At 45.4% G+C, this 22,479-nt stretch overlaps 1 protein-coding gene across 2 annotated transcripts in view; it reads left to right on the forward strand.

The window, feature by feature from the left end:
• The first annotated feature begins 12,452 nt into the window (after positions 1–12,452).
• Positions 12,453–22,479, forward strand: part of MATN2 (matrilin 2) — a 119,653-nt gene continuing 109,626 nt past the window's right edge. The window contains exon 1 of one of the 2 annotated variants that reach the window (XM_074353221.1): positions 12,453–12,772. The gene's annotated coding sequence lies outside the window, so the exon portion shown is untranslated. The remainder of the gene's footprint in view (positions 12,773–22,479) is intronic. The other variant, XM_074353220.1, reaches the window with a different exon arrangement.

Raw genomic sequence — 22,479 nt, forward strand, 5'->3', positions numbered from 1 at the left:
GCCTCTGTCGGTTTGGTTTTTTTTTTTTTTTTTTTTTTTTGGAAACTGTCTCATTAGTATTCCTTATAAACTCAACCTCAGAAATTCTGTTCCTTGAAGCTTAATGCCCATAAGAGTCACGCTAAGTCAAACACCTGAAGGGTCGTTAGGGATGGAAAAGACCTGTCACTGGGATAGTTTGATCCCTGTGAAAGGCACATAGGAAATCAGTTATTTGCGTCTCACTCCCCGTGATTTTCCAGCGCTTTGCCTAATAATTTTTACAAGATGAAGAATGGCACCTGGTAAAGAGGAGAAAAGTGCTGGTTTTGAGATTCTATGTAGGGTCCTCGGAGAGGGTCTTGTTCACATGACACTCAGCACCACTGACACCAAGGTGTCAGTTCATACTCGGATCCCACAGGTGCTGATGCTGCGGGCTTTCCTGATGGAGGAACAGCCCAAGCTGAGCTCCAAAGCTGCCCCCGCAGTTACTCTGCAAAGTCCTATTTTAAGGTCGTGGACAGTCAGCCCAGCACCATGAGGTGTGCAGATGGGCCCACCATGAGCAGCCCATGTAGGAGGGAGAGTTTGGAGTCTGTTTGCTGGGCAGAGGGGAAGGGGAAGACACACCTTTGACTTAGATGGGTCCGTTCACCCTAGAAACCAAGCTTCCATTGAACAAGCCAGTCAGGTTTCCAGAAAGCTAAGTCGCGTGGAAGATCTAAGGCCAACAGACGGGTTGCCCTCCCTTACTGGCACCTTCTTCCTACATAAGCTTGTGCAGCCTCTCCCCTGAGTCTGATGTCCTTGTCCCTGCCTCCACCCCGTCCTGATGTCCCAAAGAATGCAAGGCAGATTCCCTCTCCCGTCCTTTATGCCGCCCCACCCCATTTTTTCTTTCTCTTTTTCTTTTTTTTTAACTCTCCTGGCCCTGAACATTTGTTAGGTTGACTGCTTAAGCACACCACACAGCATGTCATCAGTTCGTTAATCAACAGTACTTCCCAGTCATGATCTCAATAAACCATATTTATAGACCATAACCATTAAAGTTAACTCCATAGAGGAATGTGTTGTATTTGAAATAGTCATCACTGGAGGAAAAATCCTGCTAAGCGAACTGAACGTAGGTGATAGAGGGAAATTGAAACTATAAAAACATTATTTCCATTAAAAAAAAAATAACGTTCACTTTTGCAGCCAGTCCAGAAACCAACTTAAATATCATTAAATACTATTGGTGCTGATCATGTAGGCAGACTCCTGTGTTCTGGAGGGAAGAGGGCAGGTGTCTTTGCCAAGATATTGAAAGAGTAACTCGTGTGAAAGGGCTGCTAGTGTAAACCAAAACGCCAAAAGCAGGGCGGGTGGCAGTGTGGAATGAGATGGGGGCAGCTCAGATCCGTGTTCCAAAAGGGAAGGAAAAAGGAGGCATTGCAAGGATGTCTCCACACCCAAGGAATCGCTTTAAGTGTTTCTGCGAGCTGGCCAAGTTTTCTGCCGAATGACTGGTGTATGGAAGCCAGCCAGATCTGCGACCTTCTGCCCAGAAGCCTGTGCATGCCTTCTGTAGATTGGAGTACAAAGACAGCAGAAAAGAGAAGCTGTCGCTTGGCCAACCCAGAAATGACATCAAAGAAAAAGTTTTAGCTCTCTCTCTCTACCCATCAATCTGACCCTAATTAGCAAAAAACACCTGCCACTTAAGAATGAAGAGTTTGGCTTTAAACAGCAGGAGGGACTAAAAGTTTAATTTGTTTAGTTTTATCCCATCTAAAACTTACACATGCTTTTTAAAAAGCCATTGACAGTACAAACAAGACCAAACAAGTTTTTACTTACTAAGTAGACTTATTAAGATGGGAATCTCTCGAACTCAGCAAATGTATGTGTATTCCTTGGTGTTTATCAAGACATCCAGAGTATAATTTTGCTCTAAATAGAGAAAGAGAATCTGAAAAGGAACTGTGTGACCCCGGGTGGATTGGGCACAATTAGCCAGCAGCGAGGGGCTAAGCCAAGTTTCTCTCAGGCAAGGCTAGGATTGAATGTGCCATCACATTCTCTGCTGCCCACTAGTCGCACGTCCAGGCCTGTGGCATCTCAGCTGCTGCAGTGAAGAGTGCACAGCAACAGGTCCCGGATTCCTGGGATCCTCAGTTTGGGGCATCCAATCTACAGGGCTGCTGTGGCTTCCATCTGTGGTCTCTCCACCAAAGGAAATCCCGGCTCCAGGAAGACGAGGGAACAGTGGGTCTGTTCTCTGCACGACTGACCGGTGACAGCACAAAGGACTTGTGTGGTGGGGACACCCCTCCAACCCAGCGTGGTGGCCTCTGTGTGATGTCACTTTTCCCCCAGTATTCATTTTAGCTAAATGTCTGACTATTCTAATTTCACTGTTTTACTTTCACAAGATCTTTAATTCTTTTAACTTTAGGTCTTTGGAATTAAATTTATCTTTCCTGCATATCCTGCATTAAGTCCCCTTCAATAAATAATAATGGCCGCTCTAACCCTGCTTTTGTCAATATGCCCAATTTTCTCTTTTTTTTTCCCACGTGAGGAAGTTTGGATTTTATTTAGAGTGAGATGAGAGGTCAATGGAGGATTTTAAGCAGAAGTGTGACATATGACTTTCCTTATTTTTTTTAATTGGAGTATGTTTGATTTACAATGTTGTGTTGATTTCTGGTGTACAGCCTAGTGATTTATATATATATATATATGTATACTTTTTCATATCCTTTTTCATTATAGGTTATTACACGATATTGAATACAGTTCTTGGTGCCATATAGTAGGACCTTGTTGTTTATCTATTTTATGCATAATAGTTTATATCTGCTAATCCCAAACTCCTAATTTATTCCTCCCTCCTTTCCCCTTTGGTAACCATAGTTTGTTTTCTATGTCTGTAAGTCTGTTTCTATTTTGTAAGTAAGTTCATTTGTGTCTTTTTTTAGATACCACATGTAAGTGATATCATATGGTATTTGTCTTTCTCTGATTTACTTCACTCAGTATGATAATCTCTAGGTCCATCCATGTTGCTACAAATGGCATTATTTCTTTTTTATGGCTGAGTAGTATTCCATTGTATATATAATACAACTTCTTTATCCAGTCATCTGTTGATGTACACTTAGGTTGCTTCCATGTCTTGGCTGTTGTAAATAATGCTGCTGTGAACATTGGGGTGCAGTATCTTTTCAAATTAAGAGTTTCCTCAGGATACATGCCCTGGAGTGGGATTGCTGTATCATAGATAACTCTATTTTTAGTTTCTTAAAGAGTCCATACTGTTTTCCCTAGTGGCTCCACCAGTCTTCTCTATCTTGATGGCCTCTTGACACTTCCTATTCACTGTGCCCGAGATGGAAATCGGCCCCTCCCCCCAGATCTCCTGTTGAGCCCTGAATCTGCTAGTGGCCTCCCTGTCATTCCAGTCACCCCAACTTGAGATCATAGGTTCTCTTTGCCTGTCCCTGTCTCTCTCCCCCCATATCTAATTAGTCCCCACCCTGTGGCTTCTACCTTTTTATCAGGCAGAATGACATTTACTGCTCACTGAGCCCTTTCCATGCCCCAGCCGTGCTGCTAAGCACCTTACACACATTAACGCTTTACCTCCATTTCTCAGATGAGGAGACAGACTTTTAAAGGAAAATAACCGATCCTAAGTTTCCACAGTAAGTGGCAGAGCCAGGATTTAGATGCCCACTGAGTCCATCTAAGTGGGGGTTGTATCTTTGAGATATCTAGAATTTCTGAATTTTTTCCCTAACCTCTCAGTTCTTACTAACAAGGTTGATTTCTGATAATTGGGATTAAAACATCCCAAGAAGGAAAGCAAGTCATGCAAAGCCGTGCAAACTTTGTAAACTTGGGGTGGATTTTTTTTTTAACTTGAGGTCTGTGTTGTACAAGTGAAGCTTCATTTTTCTATTTAACGAGACTGAAAAATGTTCTGCAAATATCAGCTTTTCTTATTATGAAGAATGTATTCAGGTAGGAAGAAAGCAACTGAGGTGGGCCTTTTAGAGTGGCTGTTTTAAGTGAGTGATTTTCTTTGGAGGAAATTTGGCACCATTTTAAACCTCGCTGGTTTATCTTTAAGAAGGATATGTATTGTCAGTCACACCAGAGGTGAGTAGAACAGAGATGTAATACATTTGCCTTATCCTGGAGGAATCTTTGGGGCCTTGGGACCCAACTCCCTTCCCTGCCCTTGCCCCAGAAAGCCTACGTCCCAGTTTCTGTTTTCACACGTATCAAACAGAGGCAGAACAGAGCAGTCCTCTCCCGTGCGGCTGTAGGCTTTCTTCTGCCCTGTGAGGTTAAAGCCCCGCAACATCTGTGTCCTTCAGTGCCAGCTTCCTTACACATCTTAGTAGCAAATCCAGGTATGACTTGGGCATCAGGAAACACTGTAAACTTGTGGGTTTTTTTTTTTTTTTTAATGACATAAGTAAAGCATTGCAAGAAAAAATACAAAAGAAAGCCAATAACTCATCCTTGGGGGTCTCAGCTTAAAAGTCACTTCCTTCTGGAAGCTTTCTATGACTGACTAGTCTGGGAGGGATTTATTTTGTATTCTCTCATAGCATATCAAGTCGTAGCATCCCAATCAAGGCACATCTTACACTTTGGTTCCTGCCTGTAATCTCCCAATAGATAAGAAACTCAGACAGAGTCTGCTCCTGTGTTCCTTAGTGTCCTGTCCATGCCTGGCACTTGTGTGGCAAATAGAAGGAACTCGAAAATAGGTACTAGAATAAAAAGCAAATAAGCATACAAGAGGAATTAAAACCACTTGTAATCCCATGGCGATTGTGACAAATTCTTGGCAACTCAGTGGGGCTCAAATTCCCCAGAGACCACATCTCCCAGAAGAGCTTACTGGAAAAAAATCTCATTCCCAGGTTAGTCCGTGCAAGGAAACAAAGGAAGACCCTGCCTGCAGCAGACCCACCAGCGAGGTTACCGGGGCCGGGGGGGGGGGGGGGGGACGGGGGGGCGGACATCTCTTCTTCCAGAAGTTGTAAATGTGATCGGCAGAGCCCAGCAACACGGTAATAAAAGGATCGATCTCTGAATTAAGATGAAAGGACGGCTAAGATGAGAGGCCAGCTGATGCTCTGCTCCAATTTGCAGTCCAAAGGCAACAGCATCCTTAGCTCTTACGACTCTTGTGATCAAGTTCCTTTTATGTGAGCTTAATTCAGCAGGGCTCAGAATTAAAAATTAAGTCACTAGATGTGCCTCTCCCTTGAACTTTCTCTTTTCCCTTTCTTACTAAGAAATCATTGTGTTGTTAAAACAGTGACCAAATCTGAGCCCCTACAGAACTCTGAGGCTTTGGGGACACAGGGAAAACTCTGAACAGCCAACATGCAACTAAAGCACAGCTGATGTGTTCTCTGGGCACCTCACATTGAAATAAAAGCCCTGAAAGACAATGTGTGATAAAGCCTGTTTGTCTTTCAGCTTTTACAAGAATCTCACAAGATTCCAACAGCAAAGCCTTGTGCATTTCCCTATGCCAGGGACCAAGACACTCGTACAGAAGTTCCCACCAGCAGGCAAGTTCTGCAATGTAAAACAGGGATCAGAGGGGGGTGCAAACTCCAGAAAGGTGTGCAAAAGCACAGAAACAGAAGCTAAGGAAGGGTGCAAAGAGCCATTCCCGCCCAAGTGTGAGAGACCTGGTTCCAGGAAGGCGAGCATTCAAGGAAAGTGTGCAAACAAGGAAGAAAATTCTGGTTCAAAAAGATTGAACATGTTTATGAGGACTCAGAATTATAACCTGCCCTCTTCCCAGAAACCAAAACTTTATTAAGATGTAATTCACATGCCACAGGATTCACTAATTCAAAGTGTATAACTTAATGGTTCTTAAAATTATTCATAGTTACACAGCCATCACCACAATCAGTTTTAGAACATTTCCATTACCCTAGAAGAAACTCTGCACCCATGAATAGTCACTCCCCCTCTCCCCCAACCCTCCCAGCTCCAAGCAACCGCTACTTTGCTTTCTGTCTTGATGGATTTCCCTGTTCTGGACATGCAGTCATACAGTATATGGTTATTTGGTGATTGACTCTCACTTGGCAATGCTGTTTTCTAGGTTTCTCCATTTTTGTAGCACGAATCAGCATTTCATTCCTTTTTATTGCCAAATAATATTCCATTTTTCTTATCCATCCATCCGTTGGTGCACATGCGGATTGTTTCCACTTTTTGGCTCTTATGAATAATGCTGCTATCAACATTTGTGTACAAGTCTCTATGTTGGCATATGTTTTCATTTCTCTTGGGCATACATCTAGGAGTGGAATTGCTGGGTCCTATGGTAACTCTATGCTTAACTTATTGAGAAGCTTCTGAACTCTTTCCTACAGTGGCTTCACCATTTTACATTCCCACCAACAGCATACAAGCGTTCCAGTTTCTCCACAGCCTTGCCAACACTTGCTTTTGCCCATATTTTTTATTACAGCCATCCTAGTGAGTGTGAAGGGACATCTTACAGCTTTGACATGCACTTCTCTGGTGGCAAATGATGTTGAGCAACTTTTCACTTGCTTATATTCATTTGAATATCTTCTTTGGAGAAGTGTCTCTTCAGGAACTTTGTCCACTTATTAATTTTTAATTATTGAATTGTAAGAGTCCTTTGTATATCCTAGACACAAGTCTCTTATGAGTCTATGATTTGCAAAAAAATTTCCCCATTCTGTGAGTTGTCTTTTCTTTGACGGTGTCCATCGAAGACAAAAGTTTTTAATTCTGATGAATCCAATTCATCTATTTTTCCTTTGTCATTTGTGCTTTGGAAGTCACATCCAAGAAACCATTGCCTAATACAAAGTCATCAAGATTTACTTCTAGGTTTCCTTCTAAGAGCTTAATAGCTTTAGCTCTTACATTTAGGTCTTGATCCATTTTGAATTAATTTTTGTATGTAGTATGAGGTAAGGGTCCAACTTAATTCTTTTCCATGTGGCTATCCAGTTGTCCCAACACAAATTGAAATTCCTCCCCTCATTGAATAGTCTTGGCACCTTTGTTGAAAATCAATTAACAGTAAACGTGAGGGCTTAGTTTTGAACTCTCCATTCTAGTCCATTGGATTTTAAGTCTGTCTTTATGCTGGCACTACATTGTTTCAATTACTGCAGCTTTATAGTAAGTTTTAAAGTTAGCAAGTGTAGGTCCTCCAACTTTGTTCTTTCTCGAGATTGTTTTAGCTACTCTGGGTCTCTTGAATTTCCCTATGAACTTAAGCATCAGCTTGTTAATTTCTGTAAAGAAGCCAGCTGGGATTTTGATAGGGATCGTGTTGGTTCTGCAGATCAGTTAAGGAAGTATTGTCATCTTAACAATATTAAGTCTTTCACTCCATGAACATGGAATGTCTTTCCACTTATTTGGATCTCCTTTAATCTCTTTCAGCAATGTTTTGTAGTTTTTGGAGTATAGGTTTTGTACTTCTTTTTTTTTTGTTAAATTCCTTTTCTAAGTGACTTACTCTTTTTGATGCTATTTTCAATGAAATTGTTTTCTTAATTTCATTTCCGGATTGTATAGAAATACAATTGATTGCTGTCTGTTGATCTTGTTTTCTGCAACCTTGCTGAACTTTGTTCTAATAGTTTTTCAGTAGATTTCTTAGGATTTCTACCTACTAGATCATGTCTTCTGCACATAGAGATAGTGTTACTTCTTTCTTTCCAATCTGGATGCCTTTTATTTCATTTTCTTGTCTTGGCTAGAACTTCTGGTGCAGTGTTAAATGGAAGTGGCTAGAGTGGGGAGGGTATAGCTCAGAGGTAGAGTGTGTGCTTAGCATGCACAAGGTCCTGGGTTCAATACCCAGTACCTCCATTTTTAAAAATTAAATAAATAAATAAACCTAATTACTTCCCCTCTACCCCTCAAAAAGAAATGGTGAGAGAGCACGTCCTTGTCTTGTTCCTGATCCTACAGGAGAAGTTTGCAGTCTTCCACCATTCAGTATGATGTTAGTAGTGTATTTTTTGCAGATGCCCTTTATCAGATTGAGAAAGTCCCCTAATACTTCTAGTTTCTTGAGTGTTTCTATGACGAGGGACCATGGAATTTTGTCAAATGCTTTTTCTGCTTCTATTGTGGAGATCATGGGGGCTTGGTCTTTCACTCTGTTGATATGGTGTATTACAGTGATTTTCAAAAATCGTTCTGACATATTATCTGTTCCATAGAGAGGCTGGGGCTAAACATGGAGTGGTGCAAGTCCACGCTGTCTCATGAGACCTGGCCAGGGATGCTGAGCTGTCTGAGAACTTTTGCTCTCACTAAAGAAACTTTCAGCTCTTTCACACTAAGGTTTATTGCACCTTCTTTTCAACATCTTTTTGTTCACAGATAGTATACATGTAGCCAGTAATGTTCTGGCACTTTCTAACCTTGGGAATTGCTTTGTCAATTCTCGTCTTAAATGAGTCAAGACGTTTCCATTGCTTCTTTTCAGAGAGTGCTTTCTAACAAAAAATTGTTCGCTTTATGGGATTACATCTTATTTTTCTCCATCTTATGATTTATCATGGCTCTCGGCAGATTACTGCATTACTCCTTATTCTTTCCATTGGATCATCTGTAGTGTTTTCCCTTCTGTTGGACCCCGGTAATAACCACGCCCTAGTTATTTTTTCAGCAAAATAGAACATGGAAAACTCCTGACTTCTGATATTTTTGTTATTCTTTGATTACCATTTATTATAATTAGGGTTTTTTTGGGTTTCTTTGTTTTGTGGTTTGTTTTTTTTTTTTTTTTGGAGTGGGTGTAATTAGGTTTATTTGTTTATTTCTTTTTAATGGAGGTACTGAGGATTGAACCCAGGACCTTGTACACGCTAAGCATGTACTCTTACCACTGAGCTATACCCTCCCCATTGAGTCACCACTTATGAAGCTCTGCCAGCATACTGCAGGATTTTATAGGGCAGATACACATACTCGTTGCCCAAGTATCTTGCAATCTTATTTAGCACGAGGCAACCGAGGTAGACACAGACTCAGTAACAGCATTACAAGATGGTAGGTCGTTGAGAATCGCAGGGATGAGGCTATTGGCTTCTAATAGCAGGCCACGTTGGGCCAATTCCTGGGCTTAGGGAGGAAAGAAGCAGCAATCTGTGTTGCTGAATGATGCTTCCATGCACAGCAGGTCCATCCTCCACTGCAAAAGTGGAAACCAGTCTCCAGGGAGAAGGGCAATGTTTCTGCCTTGTCAATATCCAAGAAAACAAGTCAGATTTCCACTTAGTCTTGACCGTGTTTTAAGGCTCCCCACTCCATCCTATTATCCCATCCTTGATAAGTAGCCTCATCAGCCTGATTCCACAAAAACTACTCCAAACTCCAGGTTAAAGCCACAGCAGCCCCATGTCTTCCACAGCACAGCACAGGAAAGATCTGTGAACTAGCTAAAGGCCTGGTCCCTGCCCTCAGGAGCTCATGGTCCAAGTTCAAGATCACATGAAAACATTTGAGTCCTCTTTGAAATGTGTATTGTTTTCCCAAAAAAAAAAAAATTTGACTTGCTGTAGTTTTTTCCCTGATCAATTTCATCCTGTCTCTCCAAGGTGGGATGGTATGTTTATTTAGAAAGCATTTCACTTGGAATGATGCTGCCATCAGCCAGCCCCTCCTCAAGGGGCCCCTCTGGACATGGAACCAGCTATCCACATTGATGGGGCATCCAGAAGGAAGCACTGTCCCACATAAGGGGGTTCCTTCTCCTAGGCTGGAGTGGAAACTCAGTCACTGCCTTGCAATGCTCACCTCTCTACCTAATCTCCAGCTCTGACCTATTGGCAGCTGGCCCAAAGGGATGATGGCCCCTTTCCCAGGTGAGATGCCCTGCCCTTCCACTTGAGTGGGAGGGGATGAGCTCCAACAGCTTACATGGGACACAAACATCGTCAGTTATCTACAGAAACACCATGAATGTGAGGTGGCATTGCAGTTTTAGGTAAGTCCTCATTTGTGTCCTATGGAGCTGCCCATTGCGGTCCTATCTTGAAGTCCTAAGTGATGTTTCTATTTTCAAGATTTATTTTAGAGTCTAAGTCTGTGAGCCAACCTGTCTGCTCTTTGGTTTCCTTATATTCTGGTGCTCTTCTGTTTGACAGAGTCTCATTTATACTGCCCTTTAGGAAGGATTCTAATGCAAAACCAAACCAAACAACGTTCTAATGTTTACAAGGAATGAATGAATGCTTATGGCAAAAGTCTACCTGTGAAATTTTGTTTTTATTGTTTTGTTTTGGTGGAGGTACTGGGGATTGAATCCAGGACCTCATACATGCTAAACAGGGGCTCTACCACTGAGCTATTTCCTTCCCCTCAAAATCTGTATTTCAGGCTATTCCCGAATGTGAGGCCTGGGTTGAATGTTGCATACCCTTCTCCCCTGCCACTTTGCTCCACAAGAACCCCCTGTGGAGACAGAGAAGTGAGTTGAATCCAATAGAGCTACCGAGGTGTAAGTAGTTTAAGTATTTATCAATTCTAACTAACTTATGAATTCTAAGATACTATACACTCTCGTTCTTGTTTGCTTGCATGACTTCTCCTGTGAGAACTGGAAATCACAGCCCCACACTTCTTCTGAATAGGGTTCTCTACACTAAAGGCAAATTTCAGCTTTTCCCAGCAGCCTTTATTATTTTCAACTTGCATTCACCCTGAAGGTAACTGGGAAATTGTCATTGTTTTTTTCTGACTTGATATTTCAGGATATTGAACTCACTTTTGCTTCCCTTTTTTTTTTTTTTTTTTTTTCTGGCAGACCTGAAGATCGTTCCACAAGGTAGAATAACTCATTGACCTATTTGACTTGGCCCCAGGCTTGCTCTATACAAAGATTTCCTCTTCTGAAAGATTCTAATTGAACTCCCTGGAGAAAAACACCCATCTTAGTTAGCGTCCACCAGAATGACTGAAATTTATTACTAAATTAAAATTCTTTAAAATTGGGAAGGATTTCAGAACTGCTATTGTTTTCCTGGTAAATTACTGGATCCTCCTGGTGTCTTGGAATAAGGCAACACGTTTAAACTGTAAGTTTCCATGAACTGTAAGTCAAATTCCCCAGCTCTTAGGGGATTTTCACTGGCCCAGACTCAGGAAGAATTTTCATCTGTGGGATCCAAGACTTCAGAGACCAAACACTTCCTGAGGACTCTCCTCTGCTTTCTGACCCCCACCTACCTCCTCTCAAAGACAAACAATTTCTGATCAGTGCAGGCAGCCAAGAGTGCCCAGTGGGCCTAAGGTGCAGGGTAAGGGAACAAGGGAACATGAATCCAAGATTCTTTCTTGGCATTGATACCACTGAGTTGCCCAAGGGCTTGAGTTTATTAACTCCTTACCTTATGGCTAGAATTTTAATTACCCACCTGGAGCTTTCCTGAAGAACTGATATTGTACATAGTGTCCGGTCATATTCCAGAAACCAACTCTATCATCAAATAGGAGTGCTGGTTCGGAGTGAAGGCAACCAAGATTACTTAAGTTATCAGACTCTGGCACACCCAGAGGTTTTGAAACTTGTTAGGTCTGCTGCCTCTGCCGTGTAGCTTGTTAAAACCTGAACGGAGTGGTTGGGTTAATGGTTTGGGGCTAGAGATTTGGAGCAGTTATTAGGAGGTGCCCCGGCCCTGTTGTGGAGACCCCACGCTCCCCAGATGGCCAGAAGCGGGGTGAGCAGGTAGAAGGGCTGGGCCAGGCCCTTTCCCTGCCTCTAGCCGATGGTCTTCTGCATCCCTCCAAAGTTCCCTGGGGAGGGATGGGGGCGTCCAAGGACATGTTCCCCCACTTTACAAAATTGCAAACATCTTCATGCATAATTTCAAAAGTCTTGCCTGGACTAGACTTTCTCTGCTCCTTCAGGGTAGAAACCTTGTCTCCTTTCCGCCCTGGCATCCTTACTCTCCTCCCCGCCCTAGGGCCTGGTCTCTGGCCAGTGGACGCACCGTTAATATGAATTGGCACTTGTGGGGTGTTCTGGGCACTGCCAAGAGAGCTTCTGGCACTTGTCACCAATTATCCCAATTCTCACCATTTTTTTCTTCATCGTCGTCGTCGATGGACGCCTCCGGCAGATCATGACCCCTAGTTCAGTAAACAGGACCCCTGTCCTGCCTTCCTTCCCCCAGGAGATGCTCTCCTACCGTCCCCACCCCACCCCACCCCACCCCCCTCCGCCAAGCCCCCAAAGCTCCTTGCTCTTCTGAGCCTGCGTCTCAGGAGCCCGACCCCTGGAGTGCGATCCCCGCCTGGGCTTGCGGACTGACCGCAAGAGCGGAGCGAGGTGGCAGCAGGCAGGGCGCGCGGCCAGGGTGTCCCGCTCCCGGGGCCCGAGGTTGCCTGAAGGGTGGGGCCGCCCTGGCGGCCGCTCCCTTTCCGCGCCTTCTCCATCCCCAAAGAGGACACCCCTCCTCCCGCCGGCCGGCTCCCCACCCTCCGCGGCGCCGCCTCCCCCGCCGCCCGCCCGCCCGCGCTGGCCCAGAGCCGCCCAGGCAGCCAGCGAGCGAGGGGAGCGCTCTGGGATGGGACTTGGAGCAAGCGGCGAAGGAGGAGACAGCGGCAGCGGCTCGGGCTTCTTCCTCGGCTCCCACGCGCGACCCCTGAGGAGAGCCGTGCCTCTTGGAGCGGCGAGGCGGCCAGCGAGGAAGACCCGGGCGACTGCGCCCTCGTCTCTCTTCCCAGGCGCCGGCGGCGGCGGCGGCGGCTGCAGGTGAGCGGGGCGCGCTCTCCTCGGGGCCTTGCCCGGCCCCGCGACCCCGAGGCGCAGACAGACCGACCGGCCCACCGACTGACAGACGGAGAGACAGGCAGAGCCGGGGCGCCGACGCACGCGGGTGCTGCCCCCCAGACCCGCGCGCCGGCTCCGCGCGGCCCCTCCCGCCCCGGGGCTAGTGGCTCCCGGCCCCTCTGGGCAGAGCGCGAGAGGGAGGGCGGCGCTGCCGGACCCCCGGCTCGGAGAAGTCGGGCCGCCCCGGGCGGGCGAGCTCGGCGCGCTCCCTGCGCGGGGCGCACCGCTCGGCAGCCACCCCACAGTGCCCCTTGGGGGCGCTGTGCCCCGCCGCGGGGACGCCCAGACCTGGCGTCCGAGCCGGGAAAGCGAGACTTGTTGAGCGGGGACCGGGTGTGATTCCTACTCAGCTGGCGAGCGGCTCGGTTCCGACCCCCACCTTGGTCGGCTATTTTCACGCCGTCTGCATTTTGTTCTTGGTTCCCTATGGCAGCTAAAGCTCCAGCTTCCCTACATTGTGGAGAAAGGCAAGAAAGGGGAGGGCATTTTGTGGCAGTTGCTAGAAAACCCGAGGACAGTTTGGAGAGAGGACAGAAAAACGGGGATCTTGTGCCTTTGAGGTCTCCGGGGCTGAACGCACGGAAACGTAGCTCCTGTGGATCACATACTCCCGCCCTGCACAAACCCCACTAAGTTCCAAGTTGTGATAAATCAAGGAGCCGGGATGTATCTGCACCAAGTGCGTTTAATTGTCTTCATCAGTGGGGCAGCCGAAAAACAGCCAAGAGGCTGCAGGGGGCCCGTGGTCAAGAACAGAGATTCTGAGGTTGCCCTGCTTAGGTTCAGACTCTGGCTGTGGGTGAAGCTTACAGCTTGGTAACCTCGGGGTTACCCAACTTCTCTATGCCTCATTTTCTCCATCTGTCTAATGGGGATGATAATACCGACAGGGCTGTGAGGATTAAAGTTCTTAGAGCAGTTCCAGGCATCCTGTTAGGTGGTGAGTTCCAACACCTGTCTCTCCAGAACGCCAGGGTTCTGTAAGCAGTCACTGTCTCTCCAGCTCAGGAAGACAGGCTCTGCATGGGTACGTGAAGGTGGTAAATAACCCGAATGTGTTTAACCGTCCTTTTCCATGCAGTAGGGCATCCTACACAGAGTTCCCTGCCTGCTTCCCACAGCACAGCCTCAGAAAACCGTGTCGAGGTACCAAGAAGGGTTTATGGTCTGGAACGTTTCCTCCCAGCTCCTAAAGCTGGTCCCTTGGGATCCCCTGTTGAGAAGGCGCATATCTGTGACTCTTCACCTTCTATTTTCCTATCTGTCCATACTTTTATTCCTGCCATAGTATTCAGTGAGGGCCTCGTGTTGCCAGGTCTCTCTCTCTCTTTTTTTTCTTTAAACAAATCAGGCTCCAATGTTCCTTGCTCTACAGCCCAGGCCCCCCAGGCTGGAGGCACTGAAGCCTGAGCTCAGTGGTGGGAGGTGTTATAGCAGAGTCCACCCTCGAGCTATCCTCAGATGGTTGTCATGCCCTGAGTGCTCATTAGCAACACCATATATCCCTGTTCAGCAAGAGGTTGTTGAAATGAGGCCCAGGATCTAAAGAAAAGGACATAGATGATTGCTCCTTGAAAGAGAAGGAATAAGAGGGTCATTGGAGGTACTAGAAAGAAATCTCACAGTTTTCCTGGAAACAGCCCTGGCTGGTGCCTAAGAGAAGGCAAGGGGCGAGGCAGGTGGGGACAAAGGAAGGGGGAGAGGGAGTGCCGGTGTGAACGCTGGCCTGCACGAGGTGTCAGGCGTGCAGCGGGGTGGGCGGTGAGAGAGGACACGCTGGGACTCAGGGGTGAGCAGCTGAGTTTCAGACCAGCCACGTGGGCCAGTGTCTCCAGTGCTTTCCGTGGGACGGGACTCGCTGCCCTGTGGATTTTAGCATGTGCATTTAAGAGAGCCCTTTCCTGGGACTCTTAGTCTTCAAGGAACCTCCGGGGCTCCCCTGATGAACATGCATGTGAGAATAAGGAGGGGAAGAAGGAGGGGAAGGGGAAAGAAGGGGAAGAAAGAGGCTGGAACACCAAGGAGAGAGCAGAGGCTGTCATCACTGTTGCTAGTAAATGGTGCCAGGGAGGCCCCTCCAAGGGACCAGTTGCCACTTGGAGCTCCAGTTGTGAGGTCATCTTTGAACCCTGCCATGTGGCTGGGCAGACGGCCACCACTGCCTTACCCGGCAGGACCTGGAAGGGGACTCAGAGAGAAAGGCAGGGCTGGGCTTCATTCCAGAGGCCTCAGTCTCAGTAGTTGGTGGTAGTGATGATGATGTGATGAGAGGTAGTTGGGATATAACCCTGATCTTGGCACCTGAAGGACTTGGGTTCCCACCTCAACTGTGCCACTCACCACCTGCAAGGATTTTGATAAGTTACTAGACTCCCTGCCTCAGTTTCTACATCGTAAATGGGAATAGAATTCTTGGGAGAATTATATTAGTTAACACCCGTGAAGTGTTTAGGATAATGACTAGCTCAGAAAGTGCTCAATATTTATTACCTATACTTATGGTTGTTATTCTGAGCCTCAGTTTTATCATCCATCAAATGGGCATGATACCATCTATGTCATAGGGTTGTTGTGAGGATTCAATGAGATAACATGAATCCATCCTCCAGTGTGTAGGATACAGTAATGCTCAGAGTGAGTTTGTTGAAAATAAGATTCCTCCCCAAATCTATGCATGTAAAGTCAGTGGCTGAGCAGGCGAACTGGCTAACAATTTTTGAGGTTCTTTTAAGAGTATTGTCAGAGGAAACTACTGTTGGAGAATGTGGCTTACCCCCCATTGGAATACCCATTGCTATTCTAGGTTATTATATCAGTTTCTTATTGCTGCTGTGGCAGATTACCACAAACTTAGTGCCTAAAACAACACAAATTTATTGTCCTTCAGTTCTGGAGGGCAGAAGTCTGAAACAGGTCTCGCTGGGCTGAAATCAAGGTATGGGCAAGGCTATGTTCCTTCTAGAATGGAAAAATCTGTTGCCTTTTCTGGCTTTTAAAAGCTGCCTATGTTTCTTGGCTCCTGGTCTTTTCTCCCATCTTCAAAGCACAACAGCTTCCAGTCCTCCCCTCCCTTCTCTCTTCTCTCCCCATCTTCTCCCTCCCCCCTTTCTCTCTCTTATAAAGACCCTTGGATTACACTGGGCCCACTTGGATGATCCAGGCTAATGTCTCCATCTCAAGAGTCTTAGCCTAATCACTTCTGCAAAGTCCCTTTTGCCACAGAGGCACACATTCACAGATTCCGGGATGATTAGGTCACAAACATCTTTTGAGGTGCTATTCTGCCCCTAATAAACAGCTACTATTAGAGAAAATGATGTAAATCAAAGAATTTTATCTCACTTCTGTTTAGGGCTTATCCCTGCACATTCTCAGTTAGTTAAGTTTGTTTTCACCTTCCTTAAAGATGAGAGGCTCAAGACCACAGGGATCAAGGCTATGGGTCAAATCTTTTGTGAGATCTGGGTTTCTTCAAACTCAGTTCTGAAGCCGCTGCTTTGCCGTCTTTCTCCCTTTCCTTGATAAACCCTCAGCTTTTAACACTAGCCCTTCAGAATGGCCGCCTTTTCCCCAAAACAGCGTTTGCTGACTTTTCTAGCTCCTTCTTCTCCTCCATTTCCTGTGAAATACAAAGAATGCCCCCACCCCCAAGATCTCTAAGAAATCACCACCTCCCTGAGATTCCCAGACAGTATTCGTTTCCCATCGCTGCTGTAGTAAGTTACCACAAACTTAGTGACAAGTTTATTGTCTTATGGTTCTGGATGCTGGAAGTCTGAAATGGTTCCCACTGGGTGTTCTCGTTCCTCTTGGAGGCTTTAGGAGAGAATCCATTTCCTTGCCTTTTCCAGCTTCTAGACTCTTCCTCATTGCTTGGCCTGTGCCCCCTGGCATCTTCAAAGCCAGCCGTGTCAGGCTGAGTCCCTCTCATGCTGTCTTCCTCTTCTGTTTTTAAGGACCCTGGTGATTGCATTGGCCTCACCCAGATAATTCAGGGTACTCTCCCTGTTTTTCAAGCCAGCTGATTAGCAACCACAATTCCCCTTTGCTGTAACATAACATCTTCACAGGTTCTGGGATTAGGATGTGGACATCTTTGGGAGGCCATTATTCTGCCCACCGCAGGGCTTGAGAAGGTGGTCCAGATCAGGGCCAGCTGGGCAGCCTCATCTTACTAACATCCCCTTCCAGAATGTGCCCAACAACCCACTGAAGAGAGAGCATCTGTTAAACTCTCTGCAAAATCCCTGCCGTAGCTCCCACCTCTCCTACGGCATGATCAGAGAGCAATGGAGGCAGAAGTAGTACCACACACTTTATTTTTTAAGTAAATTTTTAATCAAAGAAACATATAAAAAGATGCATAACCATAAGGGAACAGTTCAATGGATCTTTTGTAAAGTGAACACTCTCATGTGAACACCTCCCAGATCAGTACCTGAGAAGCCCCCCTTGTACTCCCAATTAATTATCACCTCCCCTTGAAAGTAACTGCTATTCCAGCTTCTACCACCATACATTACTGTTGCCTCTTTTTTAAAGTAAACCTTTTACTGAAGCACACATACAGAAAAGTGCACAAATCAGGGGTGCAGCTGGGTTATTCTTCCAAAATGCGTAGCCGGCATTCTGATTAATCGGCAGAACATTTCCAGCATCCCACGATCCACCCCCATGCCTCCTTCTGTGCACTGACACCTCAAGTGTAACCACTCTTCTGAGTCCTATGATTGTAGATTCGTTTTGTCCATTTTTGAATTTTGTTTTGTTCAGTGTTAGGTTTGTAAATTTATGATGTTGCAAGAAGCGTGAATTCACTCTTTTCTGTCGTTGTATAATGTCACATTATATAACTCCACCACAATGTATCTGCTCTGTTGTTAAAGTTGTTTCCACTCACACTTCATTTTAAAAGGGAGTGACTACCTACTCATAGCTCAGTCGTCATAAACTCAATCCAGCCAGCAGAGGGTAAGAGCCATTGTATGGTGCTAGAGGCTGGAATGGAGGGGTAATGACTGTGTGTGTGTGTGTGTGTGTGTGTTGGTGTGTTGGTGGAGTGGGTGGGGGAGTTACTGAAGGTCAGGTTATGGGACTTTGAATGCTAAGTTAGGGAATCAGGATTTTATCGGATTGGTATGCAGAAGTCACTGACAGTCTTTGAACAAGAGCATGGCAAGTATGGTATTGTGTTGGAAAGACTGAATTCAGCGCTGGTGCCAGATGGATTCAATAGGAGAGACTTAGAGTCAGTCTGTTAATTAGGATTATGTTCAACTCCAAGTTACAGAAAAAACTGAAACGACAGTGGCTTGAAGAAGAAAGTTTGTGTTCTAGAAGCCTGGAGACAGTGCGTCCAAAGGGAGAATGGGGTCAGGGACCCGCCCTCCTGTGCTCCATTGCTTTCACCATGCAGCATAGCTTCCATTTCTCTGGTGCCTCATGGTTCAAAACGACTGCTGGGTCTCCAGCCAGGATGTCCTTATTCCAGCCAGCAGGAGGGAAAAAACAGGGTGGTCATTCACCCCACCCTTTTCAGAAGGACACTTCTCAGAGGTTGTACACATCACGTCCACTTCCATCCCCCGGCGCACATGTAGTCACCTGGCAGGGGGGCAGGGAAGACTGGGCATCATGGTCTTTATTCCAGCCCATCACGAATCTTAGAAAGTGGGGCTCTATTACTAAAGAAGGAGGGGAGGGTATTAGAGGACAACTAGCAGGGTTGCCGAGACGTCTGTCGTTTCTCCAGTGTGAATAAGGGCCAGGCTTAGGGCTGTGACTTTGATGTGGACAGAAAGGGAAGGAGATATGAGAGACAGCACGTGGCAGGACGTGGTGCTTGATTGGATGGAAGAGAGAGAAGATACAGTAGGAAAGATCACATATACCAAACTATGCGGTGAGGGGTTTTTCCCCAGAAAATAATGCCTTGGAAAGGAGGAAATTGCCCTATATCTAAGTCCTTGCAAATTCTCTCAAAGTATAGGGAGCTCTGTCAAATATTTTGAACAAAGTACTATTTGGAAGACACATTAGCTTGAAATGTCCTCAGCCAATGTGCTAATTTTGGATACATGTAGATGTATCTTTCACAATTGCAAGGGTTGGATGACACTGGATACGACCAGAAGACTCAAAAAACATCGTTAGTGCTGACAAAATACTGATAGGAGAGAGGCAAGCATTTGAAAACTGTTTTATGAAGTGAGAGAGAGAAAACATTGTATGAAACATTTTTCATGAATAGCGTTAGTTCTAAACTAATATATGTTTTGTAAATTTTAAATGTTTTGCATATGCATGTATGGCTAAATTGATACTTTATTTTTATTCTTTTTTATTTATTTATTTTTTGTATTATTTTATTAATTTTTGGCAGGAGGAGAAATAGAGAGATGGGAGCATTGCTGGCATTGGGGGAGCAGTCAGGAGGGCTGGAGAGGGGAGCCGTGCAGAGGCGGGACCGCCAGGGTTTGTCCACCCATGAATGTGATGGTGATGCGAGGAAGACCTGGAAGCTGGGGCCAAGTTTCCGGCATGGTTGGCTGAGCAGATGGAGTTACCTTGACTGTGAAAGGGCTTCAGTGGAAGCAGCTGAATTTGTATCTGGAAAGGCACAGCTGGCGATCAGGCCTTCACCACTGGATGAAAATCACTGACAGGCAACGTCAGGTCCACCATCTAAATGTCTAACATTTTGAGCCTTGAGTCCTAGCAGAGGTTGGGTTCCATTCGCCGGCCCTGCGGGAGCTGGGGATTCAGGTCCGAGGTGGGAGCCAGGAAGGTACAGCCTCTAAGGCTGCTGTAGCCCCAGGGCCTGGTGACTGACCCCTGTGAACACAGACTAGTTTGGGTGCAAGGTCAGTGGGCCGATGGAGCAGACGAAGCATTGAACCTGATGTCTAAGAGCTTTCAAAATTGGAGAGGGGACTCAAAATCCCTTCTTTAACAAGAAGGCTGACAGCCTGAGCAACGGCGGGGGTCGAGTCTTGTCTCCGCCACTTCACGAGCCCTGAGGCCTTGGACAGCATCTTTCTATCTGTGGGTCTGGGTGGTCCGTCTGTGAAATCGGGAGCTTGTCCACCTCACAGGATGATTATAGGGCTCCAAAGAGATAATAATACACAAAGTGCTCAGTTCTCTGCCTGGCCATCGCAGGCACATAAAAATATCAGTGTCTTACCCCTTCTCTCTTCTTGTCCAGAGACAGGGTTTGTCGCCTGGGAGGGTGTCAAGCCCAGTCTTCCAAGGACGGCAGGGTGGCACGGGCCTGTGCTCTGGTTTAGGCTGAGAAGCGCTGCTTCCAGACCACGCCTCTCATTTTATGGCTGGCTAACTAAAGCCCAGAGTTACATGACCTAACTGAGGTCACGCAGCGTGCTGTAACAGGGCCAGGCTCTCCCGTCAAGGCCCACGCACGTCGTGTTGGCTCTGGTGGGATTCTCCTCGCCTGTCCATTTACTTGGAACAGTGATGCTCAGAAGAACTCATAGCTAAGAGGGTCTGAACAATCCCCTTCTCTCTTCCCCCACCCTCTCGGTAGAGTGAAAAGACTCATTGTCCCATGGGGAGGAGAAAAGTTGCTAGAACAAGTCAAAGCTGCTGTATTTTTTTTATTTAATATTCTCTTCATGCCCCCAAATGCATCATGGAATCTGTCCTGATTGAATTAACCTCTATTTCTCAGCACAACAATCCTTCTCATATGCCCCTGTATGAAAGGAACTGCTTCTCAAACGTCATGCTGTTTTTCCAGTTAGAATTGGCTTCTGCTCTTGTTCTTCAAACGTGAGCAGCTGTAAATGCGGAACTGAGGAACAATGATTAATGCAGGCTGCGTGCGCTGACTTTTCTTTTTCCTTGTTTCACTGCCATTGCATTTGTTAAAAAGTCTACCTTGTCTGATATTACTATTGCCGCACTGGTTTTCTGTTGACTTATATATAGTATCCTTTTCCCCATCCTTTTCGTTTCTTTTAAACAGCTCTTTTAAAGTATGACTTCCAAGAATAAAACTCATCACTTTTTAGTGTACAATTTGATGGGTTCTGACAAATGTATAGAGCCGTGTAACCGCCACCATAATCGTGATGCAAACATTTCCATCACCCCCCAAATTGCCCTCATGCCCCTTTGTAACTGACCCTCTTCTCCCATCCCAACCCTGGGAACCACTGATCTTTGTGTCATGGAGTGTTTTCCTTTATTGCATATTATATAAATAGGAACATTCAGTATGGATTCTTTTTGTGTCTGGCTGCTTTCACTCAGCCTAATTATTTTGAGATTCATCCAGTACCTCATTCCTTTCATTGCTGAGTAGTATTCCACTGTATGGATGGGCCACAATTTATTTATATGTTCATTAACATATGGCCATTTGGGTTGTTTTCAGTTTTTAGCTTTTACAAAGAAGCCCTCTATGAGCATCTGAGGATTAGACTTTGTGTGAGCGTGTTTTTATATCTTTTGGGTAAATACCTAGAATCAGGGTGGCTGGTTTGCCCAGTTTGCCCAGGACTGATGAGTTTGATGGGAGGAAGGACTCTCAGTGCTAAAACACAGGCAGTTATGGACAAATGAGGGCAGCTGGTCACCCTGTGCTGTATCATTTGGGAAGTGTATGTTTAACTGTATGAAGGACTGCCAAATTGTTTTCCAAAGTGGCTGTACCATTTTGCTTTCTTACCAGCAATGTATTAGGATTCCAGTTTTTCACATCTTTGCCAACGCTCGGTTGTATCAGTCTTTTTAATTTTAGCTATTTTAGTGGATTTGTCATAGAATCTCATTGTGGTTTAATTTGCATTTTTCTAATGATTAAGAATGTGGAACTTTTTTTTATATGTTTATTTGTCATCTAAATGCACCTATCCTCAGGGCCTTTTGGTTAGCAATGGTGACTGGAAAATGCAAACACTTCTTGAAATCCACGGTAAACTGAAGCCACGTGAAATGGTATTTGTTTTTTGAAAATCATAATTATCCACTGCAGTATGTTCTAAATGGTTGGGTTTAATTGAAAATGTATCAGGATGGATGTGGGCCTTGAGAGTATGTTGTATATGTTGAAAGAAATAAACGTGGACTTTGTATTTGCTCAGTTGGGAGAAATAAGCACATCGTTAAAATAATAAATCAGATATAAATGACATAACACCCTTAGAATGTCATATAAAATGTGATAAATGCCATGGAAGCTTGAAAGTAAATAGTAGGTTTAAGATCAGAGAAAGAGGCGAACTATTCTGTTTTCTCTCTGTTCTAAAAAGGAATCTCCCAGTTTAAGCTATGAAAAGGGACCAGTCCAATTAGTAAAGAGTTTAATTTGTCTGTAAGGGGGTGGGCATTAGTTATCCGTAACAAGCTAACACTGTCTGAAGCTTCACCCCTTTATTAGTGGCATAACGTTGGGCAAATGACTTAACTTCTCTGGTTCCCGTAAGAATTAAATGACTTAATACATTTAAAGCGCTTGGCCCGGTGCCCAGCGCATAGTAAGCGCTGAGTAAACGTGCTATTTTCAATATAACTTTAATGTATAGTGAAAAGTGAGCTAGCTCAACCCAGTAAGTGTGAAAAACTGTGGACTTTGAAGGTCGACAGGCCTGGGTTCATCTCCAGGT

The sequence above is a fragment of the Camelus bactrianus genome, chromosome 25 (genome assembly GCF_048773025.1).
Source record: "Camelus bactrianus isolate YW-2024 breed Bactrian camel chromosome 25, ASM4877302v1, whole genome shotgun sequence".
NCBI lineage: Eukaryota > Metazoa > Chordata > Mammalia > Artiodactyla > Camelidae > Camelus > Camelus bactrianus.